Source organism: Chiloscyllium plagiosum, unplaced genomic scaffold, assembly GCF_037043375.1.
Source record: "Chiloscyllium plagiosum isolate Xiang-an unplaced genomic scaffold, Cpla_swu_hap1 HiC_scaffold_27, whole genome shotgun sequence".
Lineage (NCBI taxonomy): Eukaryota > Metazoa > Chordata > Chondrichthyes > Orectolobiformes > Hemiscylliidae > Chiloscyllium > Chiloscyllium plagiosum.
This window is the reverse complement of record NW_028270165.1, coordinates 64,002,872-64,015,826: the sequence shown is the minus strand read 5'-3', so window position 1 is coordinate 64,015,826 and position 12,955 is coordinate 64,002,872. Positions and strand designations below refer to the sequence as shown.

The 12,955-nt window shown below is 44.3% G+C and overlaps 3 protein-coding genes and 1 long non-coding RNA gene across 8 annotated transcripts in view; 2 read left to right on the top strand and 2 right to left on the bottom strand.

Moving 5' to 3' along the window:
- The window catches only part of LOC148144448 (uncharacterized), a 677,410-nt gene that overhangs the window by 66,705 nt on the left and 597,750 nt on the right, over nt 1-12,955 (top strand). The window lies entirely within an intron of this gene.
- Nucleotides 1-12,955, top strand: part of LOC148144457 (uncharacterized) — a 309,257-nt gene that overhangs the window by 75,285 nt on the left and 221,017 nt on the right. The window lies entirely within an intron of this gene.
- The window catches only part of LOC122558179 (uncharacterized), a 231,148-nt gene that overhangs the window by 28,657 nt on the left and 189,536 nt on the right, over nt 1-12,955 (bottom strand). The window contains exons 1-2 of one of the 4 annotated variants that reach the window (XM_087974750.1): nt 9,141-9,240; nt 8,599-8,665 (exon numbers count right to left, since the gene is read on the bottom strand). The exons of the other annotated variants lie outside the window; for them this stretch is intronic. The gene's annotated coding sequence lies outside the window, so the exon portion shown is untranslated. Of the gene's footprint in view, nt 1-8,598; nt 8,666-9,140; nt 9,241-12,955 lie in introns of those variants that run through there. 4 annotated transcript variants of the gene reach the window in all.
- The window catches only part of LOC148144460 (uncharacterized), a 587,526-nt gene that overhangs the window by 473,232 nt on the left and 101,339 nt on the right, over nt 1-12,955 (bottom strand). The gene's annotated exons all lie outside the window — the stretch shown is intronic.

The window sequence follows — 12,955 nt, the reverse complement described above, 5'->3', positions numbered from 1 at the left end:
AACAAATTAAAAATACTATACATGAACGCACGAAGCATTAGACATAAGATGGATGAGCTTGAGGCTCTTTTGGAAATTGGCAGATACGATATTGTGGGGATAACTGAGACGTGGCTTCAAGTGGACAGGGCCTGGGAAATGAATATTCAAGGCTACATGTGCTATCGTAAGGACAGACCGGCAGGCAGACGGGGTGGGGTGGCCTTGTTAGTAAGGGCGGATATTCAGTCCCTTGTGCGGGGGGACCTAGAGTCAGGGGATGTAGAGTCAGTGTGGATAGAGCTGCGAAATACTAAGGGTAAAAAAACCCTCTTGGGAGTCATCTACAGGCCCCCAAACAGTAGTCTGGATGTCGGATGTAAGTTGAATCAGGAGCTGAAATTGACCTGTCTTAAAGATGTTACTACAGTTCTAATGGGGGATTTTAACATGCAGGTAGACTGGGAGAATCAGGATGGTATTGGACCTCAAGAAAAAGACTTTGTGGAGTGCCTCAGAAATGGATTCTTAGAGCAGCTGGTGCTGGAGCCGACCAGGGAGAAGGCAATTCTGGATCGGGTATTGTGTAACGAACCAGAATTGGTCAGAGACCTCGAAGTGAAGGAGCCATTGGGAAGTAGTGACCATAATACATTAAGCTTCAATCTGCAATTTGAGAGGGAGAAGGTACAGTCGGAAGTGACAGTACTTCTGTTGAATAAAGGGAAATATGGAGCTATGAGGGAGGAGCTGGCCAAAGTTCAATGGTGCAATACCTTAGCAGGGATGGCCGTGGAGGAACAATGGCGGATATTTCTGCATATAATGCAGAAGTTGCAGGATCAGTTCATTCCTAAAAGGAAGAAAGATCCCAGGAGGCGACATGGGTGGCCGTGGCTGACGAGGGAAGTTAAGAAACATATAAAGTTAAAAGAGAAAAAGTATAACATAGCTAAGATAAGTGGGAAAACTGAGGACTGGGAAGCTTTTAAAGAGCAACAGAGGATTACTAAGAAGGAAATATGCAGAGGAAAAATGAGGTACAAAGGTAAATTGGCCAATAATATAAAGGAGGATAGTAAAAGCTTTTTTAGGTATGTGCAAGGCAAAAAATGGTTAGGACTAAAATTGGGCCCTTGAAGACAGAAACAGGGGAATATATTACGGGGAACAAAGATGGCAGAGGAATTAAATGGGTACTTCAGATCTGTGTTCACTGGGGAAGACACAAGCAATCTCCCTGAGGTAACAGTGGCTGAAGGACCTGAACTTAAGGGAATTTATATTTGCCAGGATTTGGTGTTGGAGAGACTGTTAGGTCTGAAGGTTTATAAGTCTCCGGGGCCTGATGGTCTGCATCCCAGGGTACTGATGGAGGTGGCTCGGGAAATCGTGGATGCGTTGGTGATTATTTTCCAGAGTTCGATAGATTCGTGGTCGGTTCCTGAGGATTGGAGGGTGGATAATGTTATACCACTTTTTAAGAAAGGTGGGAGAGAGAAAGCAGGAAATTATAGACCAGATAGTCTGACCTCAGTGGTTGGAAAGATGCTGGAGTCTATTATAAAGGATGAAATTACGGCACATCTGGATAGTAGTAACAGGATAGGACAGAGTCAGCATGGATTTATGAAGGGAAATCATGCTTGACTAATCATCTTGAATTTTTTGAGGATGTAACTCTGAAGATGGACAAGGGAGATCCAGTAGATGTAGTGTATCAAAAGCTTTCTGAAAGTCCAGATAAAGTCCCACATAGGAGGTTAGTGAGTAAAATTAGGGCGCATGGTATTGGGGGCAAAGTACTACATTGGATTGAAAATTGGTTGGCTGATAGGAAACAAAGTGTAGTGATAAACGGCTCCATTTCGGAATGGCAGGCAGTGACCAGTGGGATACCGCAGGGATCCGTGCTGGGACCGCAGCTTTTTACAATATATGTTAATGATATAGAAGATGGTATCAGCAATAACATTAGCAAATTTGCTGATGATACAAAGCTGGGTGGCAGGGTGAAATGTGATGAGGATGTTAGGAGATTACAGGGTGACCTGGACAAGTTAGGTGAGTGGGCAGATGCATGGCAGATGCAGCTTAATGTGGATAAATTAGATTAGATTAGATTACTTACAGTGTGGAAACAGGCCCTTCGGCCCAACAGGTCCACACCGACCCGCCGAAGCGTAACCCACCCATACCCCTACATTTACCCCTTACCTAACACTATGGGCAATTTAGCACGGCCAATTCACCTAACCTGCACATCTTTTGGACTGTGGGAGGAAACCGGAGCCCCCGGAGGAAACCCACGCAGACACGGGGAGAACGTGCAAACTCCACACAGTCAGTCGCCTGAGGCAGGAATTGAACCCGGGTCTCTGGCGCTGTGAGGCAGCAGTGCTAACCACCGTGCCACCGTGCCGCCCACAAATGTATGGTTATCCACTTTGGTGGCAAGAACAGGAAGGCAGATTACTACCTCAATGGAATCAATTTAGGTAAAGGGGCAGTACAGAGATCTGGGTGTTCTTGTACACCAGTCAATGAAGGCCAGCATGCAGGTACAGCAGGTAGTGAAGAAGGCTAATAGCATGCTGGCCTTCATAACAAGAGGAATTGAGTATAGAAGCAAAGAGGTGCTTCTGCAGCTGTACAGGGCCCTGGAGAGACCACACCTGGAGTAATGCATGCAGTTCTGGTCTCCAAATTTGAGGAAAGACATTCTGCCTATTGAGGGAGTGCAGCGTGGATTCACGAGGTCAATTCCTGGAATGGCGGGATTACCTTACACTGAAAGACTGAAGCGACTGGGCTTGTATGCCCTTGAGTTTAGAAGACTGAGAGGGGATCTGATTGAGACAGCTCAAACCACTGCCTTCTAGTTTTGGACTCCCCTACTCAGAGGAAAAGACCTTGACTATTCACCCCTATCCATGCCCCTTATAAACTTCTATGATGTCACCCCTCAGCCTCCGACACCAAGGGAAAACAGCCCCAGCCTATTCAGCCTCTCCCTCTCGCTCAAACCCTCCAACTCTGACACCAGCCTTATAAACCTTTTCCAAACTCTTTCAAGTTTCACAACATCCTTCCATAGGATGGAGATCAGAATTACACACAATATTCCAAAAGTGGCCTAACCAATGTCCTGTGCAGCCGCAATATGTCCTCCCAACTCCTTCACTCAATGCTCTGACCAATAGAGAAAAGCATACCAAACATCATCTTCACTATCCTGTCTATCTGCGACTCCACTTACAAGGAACTATGAACATGCACTCCAAGGTCTCTTTCTTCTGCAACACTCCCCCTGTCTAAGTCCTGCCTGCATTGCTTGACCAAAATGCAACACATCACATTTCTCCAAGTTCAACTCCATCTGCCCCTCCTTAGCCTATCAGCCCATCCAATCAATTCTAATTTATAGTGAACTCTCTTTCCTCTCTTATTCCTTAGAAGCTGAAGATCTCCATCCCACACACTCTCCCTCAATTTTCAATTTGATGAACCTAATCCCCTGCTGTACCTCATCCTGAAGGGTCTGGTTCATGCTGATTAGCAGGGCCAAAGTCAGGGGAGATCCAATTGAAACATACAGAATACTGAACAGCCTAGACAGAGTGGATGTTGGGAAGATGTTTCCATTGATAGGAGAAACTAAGATCCGAGGGCACAGCTTTAGAGTAAAGGGAAGACTTTTTAGAATGGAGATAAGGAGAAACTTCTTCAGAGTGGTGAATCTATGGAATTCATTGGCATAGAAGACTGCAGAGGCCAGGTCACTGAGGATATTTAGACTTAGATAGCTAGGTTCTTGAGTATTGAGGGGATCGAGGGTGACAGGGAGAAAGCAGCAGAATGGTGCTCAGAAACTGATCAGCGACGATTGAATGGTATGAGCAGACCCGATGGGCTGAATAGCCTACTTTCTGCTCCGATGTCTTATAGTTGAAACTTTATTGCTGGAACAGCACAGCAGGTCAGGCAGCATCCAGGGAACAGGAGATTCGACGTTTCGGGCACAGGCCCTTCTTCAGGAATGTGCCCGAAACGTCGAATCTCCTGTTCCCTGGATGCTGCCTGACCTGCTGTGCTGTTCCAGCAATAAAGTTTCAACTTTGATCTCCAGCATCTGCAGACCTCACTTTCTCTCCGATGTCTTATAGCCTCTTGCTGTCCAGGACACTGAGAATTGGGAGCAGGAGTCGGCCATTTGGTCTTTTAAGCCTGCACGAGCATTGAACAGATCACAAATGGATATGGATCTCCCTACATCGAGATGCAGAGGCTGGGACTTTTTTCACTGGAGCATCGGAGGTTAAGAGGTGTCCTTCGAGAGGTTTAAAAATGATTTAAAAATCATGAGGGGTATAGGTGACGTGAATGGCAGGTGTCATTTCAAGATTAGGGAGCAAATGTTTAAAGTGAGAGTAGAACAAGTCGAAAGACATGAGGAGCACTTTATTTAAAAGAAAAATGGTTTGTGTGTGGAATGAATGTCTGGAGGAAGTGGTGGATGCAGGTACAATTACAATGTTTAAAATACATTTTGATAAGTACGTGAACAGGAAAGGTTCAGAAGGATATGGGCCAAACACAGACAGGTGGGATTAGTTTAATTTGTGAATATAGTCAGCATGAATAGAAGGGTGTGTTTCTATGCTGTATGACTGTCACTGTTCTATACTAGCCTTAAAACTATTTTCTTGCCTTCCCCAAGAACCATCCACTTCTCTGTTGTTCAAAAGTGATATGAACTCAGCCTTGAATATATTCCATGACCCCCTAACTGCAGGATGACACTCCCACTTCTAAACTCAATTCCTCTTGCTCATATACCACTTGCCTTGCTGATTGCTTGCTGCACCTGTCTGACAACTGGCAGTGACTGGTGTAGGAGGACATTGAGGCCCCTTTGCACATCCACACATCATTACTGATGAAGGGCTCGTATCTGAAACGTCAACTTTCCTACTCCTTGGATGCTGTCTGACCTGCTGTGCTTTTCCAACGCCACACACATTTTGACTCTGATCTCCAGCATTTGCAGTCCTCACTTTCTCCACTTCCCAATATATCACCATTTAAACAATACACCTCATTTCTGCTTTTTTTTTTCCACAGCAAAGGCTATAACTTCACACTGTGGTACTGCATTTGCCATGTGTTTGAGGCACAGACCTAGACCAGCTTTTCCACAGTCTGTCCTCTTTCTGGATTCACTCCCTTTCTTTTCAGTTGCTGCAAGTCAACAATTGGATCCCAGCATGAAAATAAAAGAAATAGAAAAGGCAGTGAGAGAAGAGAGTGCTGTTGGACAGAGGAAGGAAATTACAGTCTTGGATGAATCTCAATCTTCATTCAGAGAGAGAGAGAGGAGCAGCAGCAGCTTCAGAAGCTCATGGGTCAAGATTAGAGTGGTGCTGGAAAAGCACACGTCAGGCAGCATCCGAGGAGCAGGAAAATCGACGTCTCGGATTCAGACAATAGGGCTGTTCTGAATGGTAGGAGGACCAGGCTCTTTCCGGTGTTCCAGTGCTCCTCATTGGGCCGGCAAATGAAATTCATGCACCATTTTTACAGACAGATAGAAGCATGTGCAGTCTTTTCCTGACACCGAGGGGCACGCGCAGTAGGCTCTGTAGATATGCTGGTGTAACTGACAGATTCAACTGGCCAAATGCCAATAGGAGGAAAATAGGGTAGAGCCACAATTTTGTTTCACTTCCCCACCCCCAGCTCGACATAACCGCGCATGCTCCTCGCTATTCTCCTTACCCTCACCCCTCATGATTTTTCAAATCTCAATAAGGTCATCCCTCAACCTCCTCCACTCCAGTGAAAAAGTCCCAGCCTCTCCCTATAACTCAAACCCTCCATTCCTGGCAACGTAAATCAAAGTAAATCTTTACCGAACCCCCTCTAATAGTATTCTTCCTATTACAGGGTGACCAGAACTGTACTCAGTACTCTAAACAAAATGGCCTCACCAACATCCTGTACAACCTCAACATAGAACAAAGAAAATTTACAACCCAGGAACAGGCCCTTCAGCCCTTCAAGCCTAAGCCGATCCAAATCCCCTGTCTAAACCTATCGCGCAATTACTGAATCTGTATCCCTCTGCTCTCCACGTACTCATGCATCTGTACAGATGAACCTTTTTTTTATAGATATTTTTATTGAAAATTTAACATGTTTTTACAAGTTTACAAATAAAAAAAACCAAGTACAAACACTAATATACAATTAAATCTTAAATAAATAGCCAAAACCTGTCAAACAAAAAGAAGAGATACAGAGAAGAAAAAGACAAAACTCAACTACTAACCTAACCTATAACTAACCAGAGTGTATGATCAAATATCTTACATTATTCAAAAGAAAAAAGGATAACATAGCAATGAAGTAGTGAAGTACATGCTCGGGATGAGTTAACATCAAGTCGTAATAAAACCCGTATTCATGCGGGATTCCTCTCCCAAGGGACCCCGGACCAGCCAGAACTGTTACCTCAACTAAATGAAAGCCCTTGAAAGAATGGCCGAAATATCTGTATCTATGAAATTCAAAAAGGGCTGCCATATTTTATAGAATAATTCAGTTTTTTGGTGCACCATATTTGTAAGGAAGTCGAGGGGAATACATTCCATGATTAATCTGTGCCAATTCAGTTTACTAAGATATTTTTTCTTGCATAGAAGGAGAGAATGGAAAATAATTTCCTCCCGTGCACATCCAGAGAAGGTAAGCTCGAGTAGCCCAGAAGAGGAGATACTGGATCTACTGTAATTTCCATTCCCAAGATTTCTGTCAGGGCGTTTACTACTTTGGTCCAGTATTTGAAGATCTTATGGCATGTCCATAAGCGGTGTGTAAGAATGCCCACCTCTGCTTTACATTTGGGACACATTGGCAAAATTTAGGACAGGAGCATCTCCAATCTTTCCGGTGCCATATGGGCCCTATGAAGTATCTTTAACTGAATGGCCTGGGTTCTGCTACAAATGGAGATTTTTTTTTGGCATTTTCCCAGATGTCATTCCACATATCTGTAGAAATTTCCAGCCCCAAATCCTGATCCCATGTTCTAAGCAGATGGTCCATATCTTCCGACACTTCATCACGTAATAAATGATAAAGAGTGCTGACCGAGGGTACACCTATTGGCCACAACACTCTACGTTCTCTATCTGATTTATAAAGAACATCTAATAACGTAGTCGTCTTCTGTATGTAATTTCAAATGTAGAAGTATCGAAAAAGAGGTCTCCATTCGGTAATCCAAATTCCTGATGCATCTGTTCAAAAGACATCTGGACCCCCTTCTCAAACAGATCCCCTAAACAGGAGATACCCCTGGATCTCCAGGATTTGAATATGGCATCTGTAAGCCCCGGTTGAAAACCCCATGCCCCCACTATAGGAGTATAGGGGGATGTTTTATGTGAATTACCCTCGTTTTGCCGCATTATATTCCAAGCTTTAATTGTGTTTAGTACTGTAGGGTTTCTACAGTGGTCCGTAATGATTTTCATCTGATCTAAAAATAAGAGGTTAATAAGAGGGCACTGTACTTGAGAAGCCTTGATGTCCATCTAGATTGATTGCGGGTTAGACGTGACCCAATCGGCTATGTAGCTTAACAAGGAACTTAACTGATACTTCCTAAAGTCTGGAAAGTCCAGCCCGACCTCCTTGCCTGTGGAAGCTGTAGTTTCCTTAACTTAATGAAGGGCCGTCTAGGATTCCAAATGAAAGAACCCAGCCAACCATACAATCTGCGCAGTGCCAGCCTCGGCAGTATCACCGGAAGCATTCTCATAGGGTATAAGAGACGGGGTAAGACACTCATTTTAATTAGGGCTATTCTACCGAGCCAGGAAATTGGAAGGTTTCCCCAACGTTGAAGACCCTGTCTTACCCTTTTCAATAGATGCACAAAATTGACCTTGTATAGCTGGCCAAATACTGCGGTGATAAAAACGCCTAAGTATAAGAAACCCTCCGTCCAATAAGTGGGACATACTAGTGAGGCATGGCCTCTGATTTTGAAAAATTAATTTTGTAGCCTGAAAATGCACTACATGTATTAATAACTTGGATTAAGTGAAGCTCGGACATCAGAGGATTACTAAGAAAAAGGAGATCATAATCTGCATATAGGGTAACTTTATGTTTAACCTGTACCAACCCTCGGGGCCGTTATATTAGAGTCAGCCCGGATAGCTTCCGCCATTTGCTCAATTATTAGCGCGAATAGCAACGGTGAGAGAGGACATCCCTGACGGCAGCCCCGACCCACACTGAAGCTATCCAAACTTAATTCATTGGTGATCACAACTGCTTTGGGATCATTATACAGTGTTGAGACCCATATCTCTAGCCTCAATGCTAATGTTTTAGAGAGAATTTTAAAATCTACAGTTAGCAAGACACACAATCTTCTGGATCCTTTCCTTTTTTGAGAATAAGGGAGATATTCACCTCTTTCAGTGAAGGCAGGAGGCAGCCCTGACTTATATGAGTAGTTATACATGTCCATAAGTGGGCCAGCTAATACTCCTGTGAACTCTTTGTAAAATTCAACCTGAAAGCCCTCTGGGCCAGGTGCCTTACCGCTCTGAAGTTGCCTGATCGCGTCAAGTATTTCCTGGGTTGTTAGGGGAGCATTCAGGACCGATACCTGTGTGGTGAAAGGGTTAAAATTATGTCCCAATACATGTGTGAATCTAACCGGAATGGAGGTGTTGCTTAGTCCCGTGTGAATCTTATTACACACCTCCCCGTGTGAATCTTCTTATCTGTATGTAACCAGAATGGAATGTGTTTTTTAGCCTTGCTCTGCTGTTCACATGAATGTTTATATCTGGAAAAGAGTATATCAGCTGGAAAAGTCTCCAGTTCGGCGAGTCTGCTCCGGGGTTACGTTTAACCGCCGAGCGTGGGTTGTTGGCAACCGCTCTACGAGAACTGACGGCTCCCAGTTCCGGTAACACGTAGAGTGAGTATAAACCAGACCCGTTGTAAGTACGAGACCTGGTTGTGGCGACGCTGCGGGGAATAAAACACTTATATTCTAGCAGACTCGCCTCTTGGCTGTTTGTTCTGTGTCAGACTACTCTCCTACGAACCTGACCTTGAGAATTTTTTAAAACAACCTGTTCCGGGGTTAAGTCCGGAAAGGCTTTTAAAAAAGGACTGCATCCTCCTGGCTCTATCTTCACAATCCTGCGATCAGAATAAAACTTTCTGAAGATTGTGTTGATCCTTTTAGGATCGTGAATCAGAGTACCAGCACTTTCCCTGATAGCCGTGATAGCTTGAGGGGCCCTTTTATTCCTTGCGAGAAATGCTAAGCATCTACCAGGTTTATTGCCAAATTCATATAATCTTTGTTTTGCAAATAATATTTCCCTCTTTGCCGTTTGGGTGAGCGCGGTATTCAGAGCTGTCCTAAGGACCATTATCCTTTGTAATTTGGCAATAGAAGGTCTGTCAGCGTATGCTGTTTCAGCTGCTTTTAAGCGAGCAGCAAGTAGACGCTGTTGTTCTCCCTTTAACTTTTTCTGGGTCACCGAGTATGAAATGATCAGACCTCGCGCATAAGCTTCAATAGTCTCCCACATCATTGACGGGTTACTGGCCGTACCTGAATTAATTTCCAAGAAAGCTTTAAATTCTTGAGAAAAATATTTTGCAAATTTACTATCCTTCATTAAGAAGGAATCCATACGCCAATGTCAGGGGAATGCCTCATTGTTCCTAGCCTTGATTTCCATGTACACAGCAGCGTGATCAGAAATTTTCATATCACCTATTTTACAGGATGATATAGAATTTAAAAAAGTCGAGGGGGCAAAAAACATGTCAATTCTAGTGTGACATTTATGTGGATTAGAGTTAAAAGAGAAATCTCTGCCTTGCGGGTGGAGACACCTCCACACACCTATTAATCTTAATTCTTGATTCAAATCCGCCAATTGTCTAGATCTGGGGGATACACCCGCAGTACTCTTGGGTATCCTGTCTATTTCCGGCTCCATAATGCAATTCAAGTCTCCCCCTATAATTGTATGACGAGCACCGAGAGCCATCAGTTTGGAGAAAGCTTCCATTATAAATTTGAAAGGATGTGCCGGGGGACAATACTGGTTTAAAATCCCATATTCCTCTCCATTTATAAGGGCTTTAATTACTATATATCGTCCAGATTCATCTTTTATCTGACTTAGGATTTTGAAAGGGAGATTCTTCCAAATAAGAATGACTACTCCCCTACTTTTTGAGCTGAAGGAAGAATAGAAGGCCTGATCAAATCCACCCTGTTGTAATTTCAAACGTCCTTTAACCAATAAATGGGTCTCCTGTAGGAGAGCTATATCAACCCTTTCTTTTTTGAGGTTTGGTAATATTTTCTTCCCTTTGATTGGAGAATTACTCCCCTTGACATTCCAGGTGCACCATTTAATCAAATGACTCACCATAATCGTCCAGGCAAGTCCGAGACCCCCCCGGAGGAGAAACACCATCCAAAACACCACAAGCATAGACCATAGAAAATTCACAAAAATAGAGATTCTTTAATACATTCACAATATAATAAAAAACTATTTCTAAATAAAAAAACAAAAACATATTTAAACGGAGATTTTCCCCCTCGTTTCCGGGGGAATCACTTCCTTTCCGAAAACCCATCATATCCTCTCCCGACCAGTGCCCCACCCTCGACCCAGGCACCCCATAATAAAGTGAAGAAAATTCAAGTGTACTACCAAGCTAAAGTTAACAGTGAGTTAACTTTACAATACAACGGATACAATAAATGATATTAGTGGATGTGCAGGTAAAACTTTGATCGATGTGGAAGGCTCCTTTGGGGCCTTGGATGGAGGTGAGGGAGGAGGTGTGGGCGCAGGTTTTGCAGTTCCTGCGGTGGCAGGGGAAGGTGCCAGGATGGGAGGGTGGGTTGTAGGTAGTCACGGAGGGAACGGAAGGTGGAAAGGGGTGGGGAGGGAAATATATCCCTGGTGGTGGGGTCTTTTTGGAGGTGGCGGAAATGTCGGCAGATGATTTGGTTTATGTGAAGGTGGTAGGGTGGAAGGTGAGCACTAGGGGAGTTCTGTCCTTCTTACGGTTGGAGAGGTGAGGTCTGAGGGCAGAGGTGCGGGATGTGGACGAGATGCATTGGAGGGCATCTTTCACCACGTGGAAAGGGAAATTGCGGTCTCTAAAGGAGGAAGACATCTGGTGTGTTCTGTGGTGGAACTGGTCCTCCTGGGAGCAGATACGGCAGAGGAATTAGAAATACAGGATGGCATTTTTGCAAGAGGTAGGTTTTACCTATGTGAACAATGAAGGCAAGTGTGCGAAACACCTTCTTCACCCCCGTCTACCAGTGATGCACCTTTCAAGAACAACGAACCCGAACACCCCCGGGTCTCTGTTCTACAACACGACCCAGGCCCTAACATTACCTGTACAAGTCCTGCCCTCCTTTATTTTAGTTAACTGCAAACCCTCACTTATATCCATACCTCTCTCATACACACACTCTCTCTCAGAAATACACATACACCAACCTCTCATTCTCCATCACAATCACACTTTATCAAGCATGCACACATGCAAATACACACTCACTGACGCACAGTCTTATACACCAACTCACATACACACACACTTTCCTGATGAAAGGCTTTTCCCCCGAAACGTTGATTTTCCTGCTCCTCGGATACTGCCTGACTTGCTGCAACACCACATTCTTGATCCTAAACTTATTACCCTTTAGTTCTGGGCTCCCCCATCCAAAGGAAAATACCATGTCTATTTACCCTATCCATGTCTCTCATGACGATATAAAAGCGTATAAGGTCACTCCTCAGACTCTGGCACACTACGGAAAACAGTCCCAGCCTGTCCTTATGTCTCTCCTCACCCGGGTATCCAAGACACATACCTGAGGTCGTAAAATCTGCTCCCTCCCTGGATTCACTCCAGTTGGTACAAGTGAGCCTGCTCCACGATCATTAAGATCATGGCTGATCTATCCATCGTCTCATCACCTCCTCCCTGCACTGTCACAAGGAACCCCTTAATTCCCCTACCAGGCAAAAACCCACCGAACTGTGTCTTGAATATACTTAATGAAGCTGTCTCTATTGCTTCCTTGGCCAGAGAGTATTCCATAATTTTGATGAAGGCCTTTTGCCCAAAACATCTATTCTCCTGCTCCTCGGATGCTGCCTGACTTGCTTTCCAGCACCACTCTAATCTAGACTATTCCATAGATTCACGACCCTCTGGGAAAAGCAGTTCCTCCTCATCTCTGTCTGAAAGCTCCTCCCTCTAACCTTGAGGCCTAGTCTCACCTACCAGAAGTTACCGAACAGGGTAGGGCTTCATCCCCACAGTGCAATGACATTGGGAAGATGTTTCCATTGGTAGGAGAGACTAGGACCAGAGGACACAGCTTTAAGAATAAAAGGAAGACCTTTAGGAACAGAGATAAGCGATGTCGCCTTTTCTGCCAATAGCGAGGAGTATGGACAATGTGTTGGTGACACGAGTGAGCAAGCGTGCTGTTGTTCACACCACGGAACAGACACAATGTGCTCTGTGGCGATGCTGGTGTTATTGACAGATGTTAAGTGTTCAAATGCCAAGAGGAGAAATAAAGGGTAGAGCCACAGTTCTTTTATCCAATGTGGCTCAACATTTTATAGCTTTTGCATTTTGTCTGGTTGCTCAACTTTTTTTTAAGTGTCTTTTCGTCAGTGTAGGGGTGAGGTTCACAACTAGAGGGCATAGGTTTAGGGTGAGAGCAGAAAGATATTAAAGGTACCGAACGGGCAACTTTTCCATGCAGAGGCTGGTGCATGTATGGAATGAACTGCCAGAGGAAGTAGTGGAGGCCGGTATAATTACAGCATTTAAAACACATCTGAATGGATATATGAACAGGAAGGGATTAGTA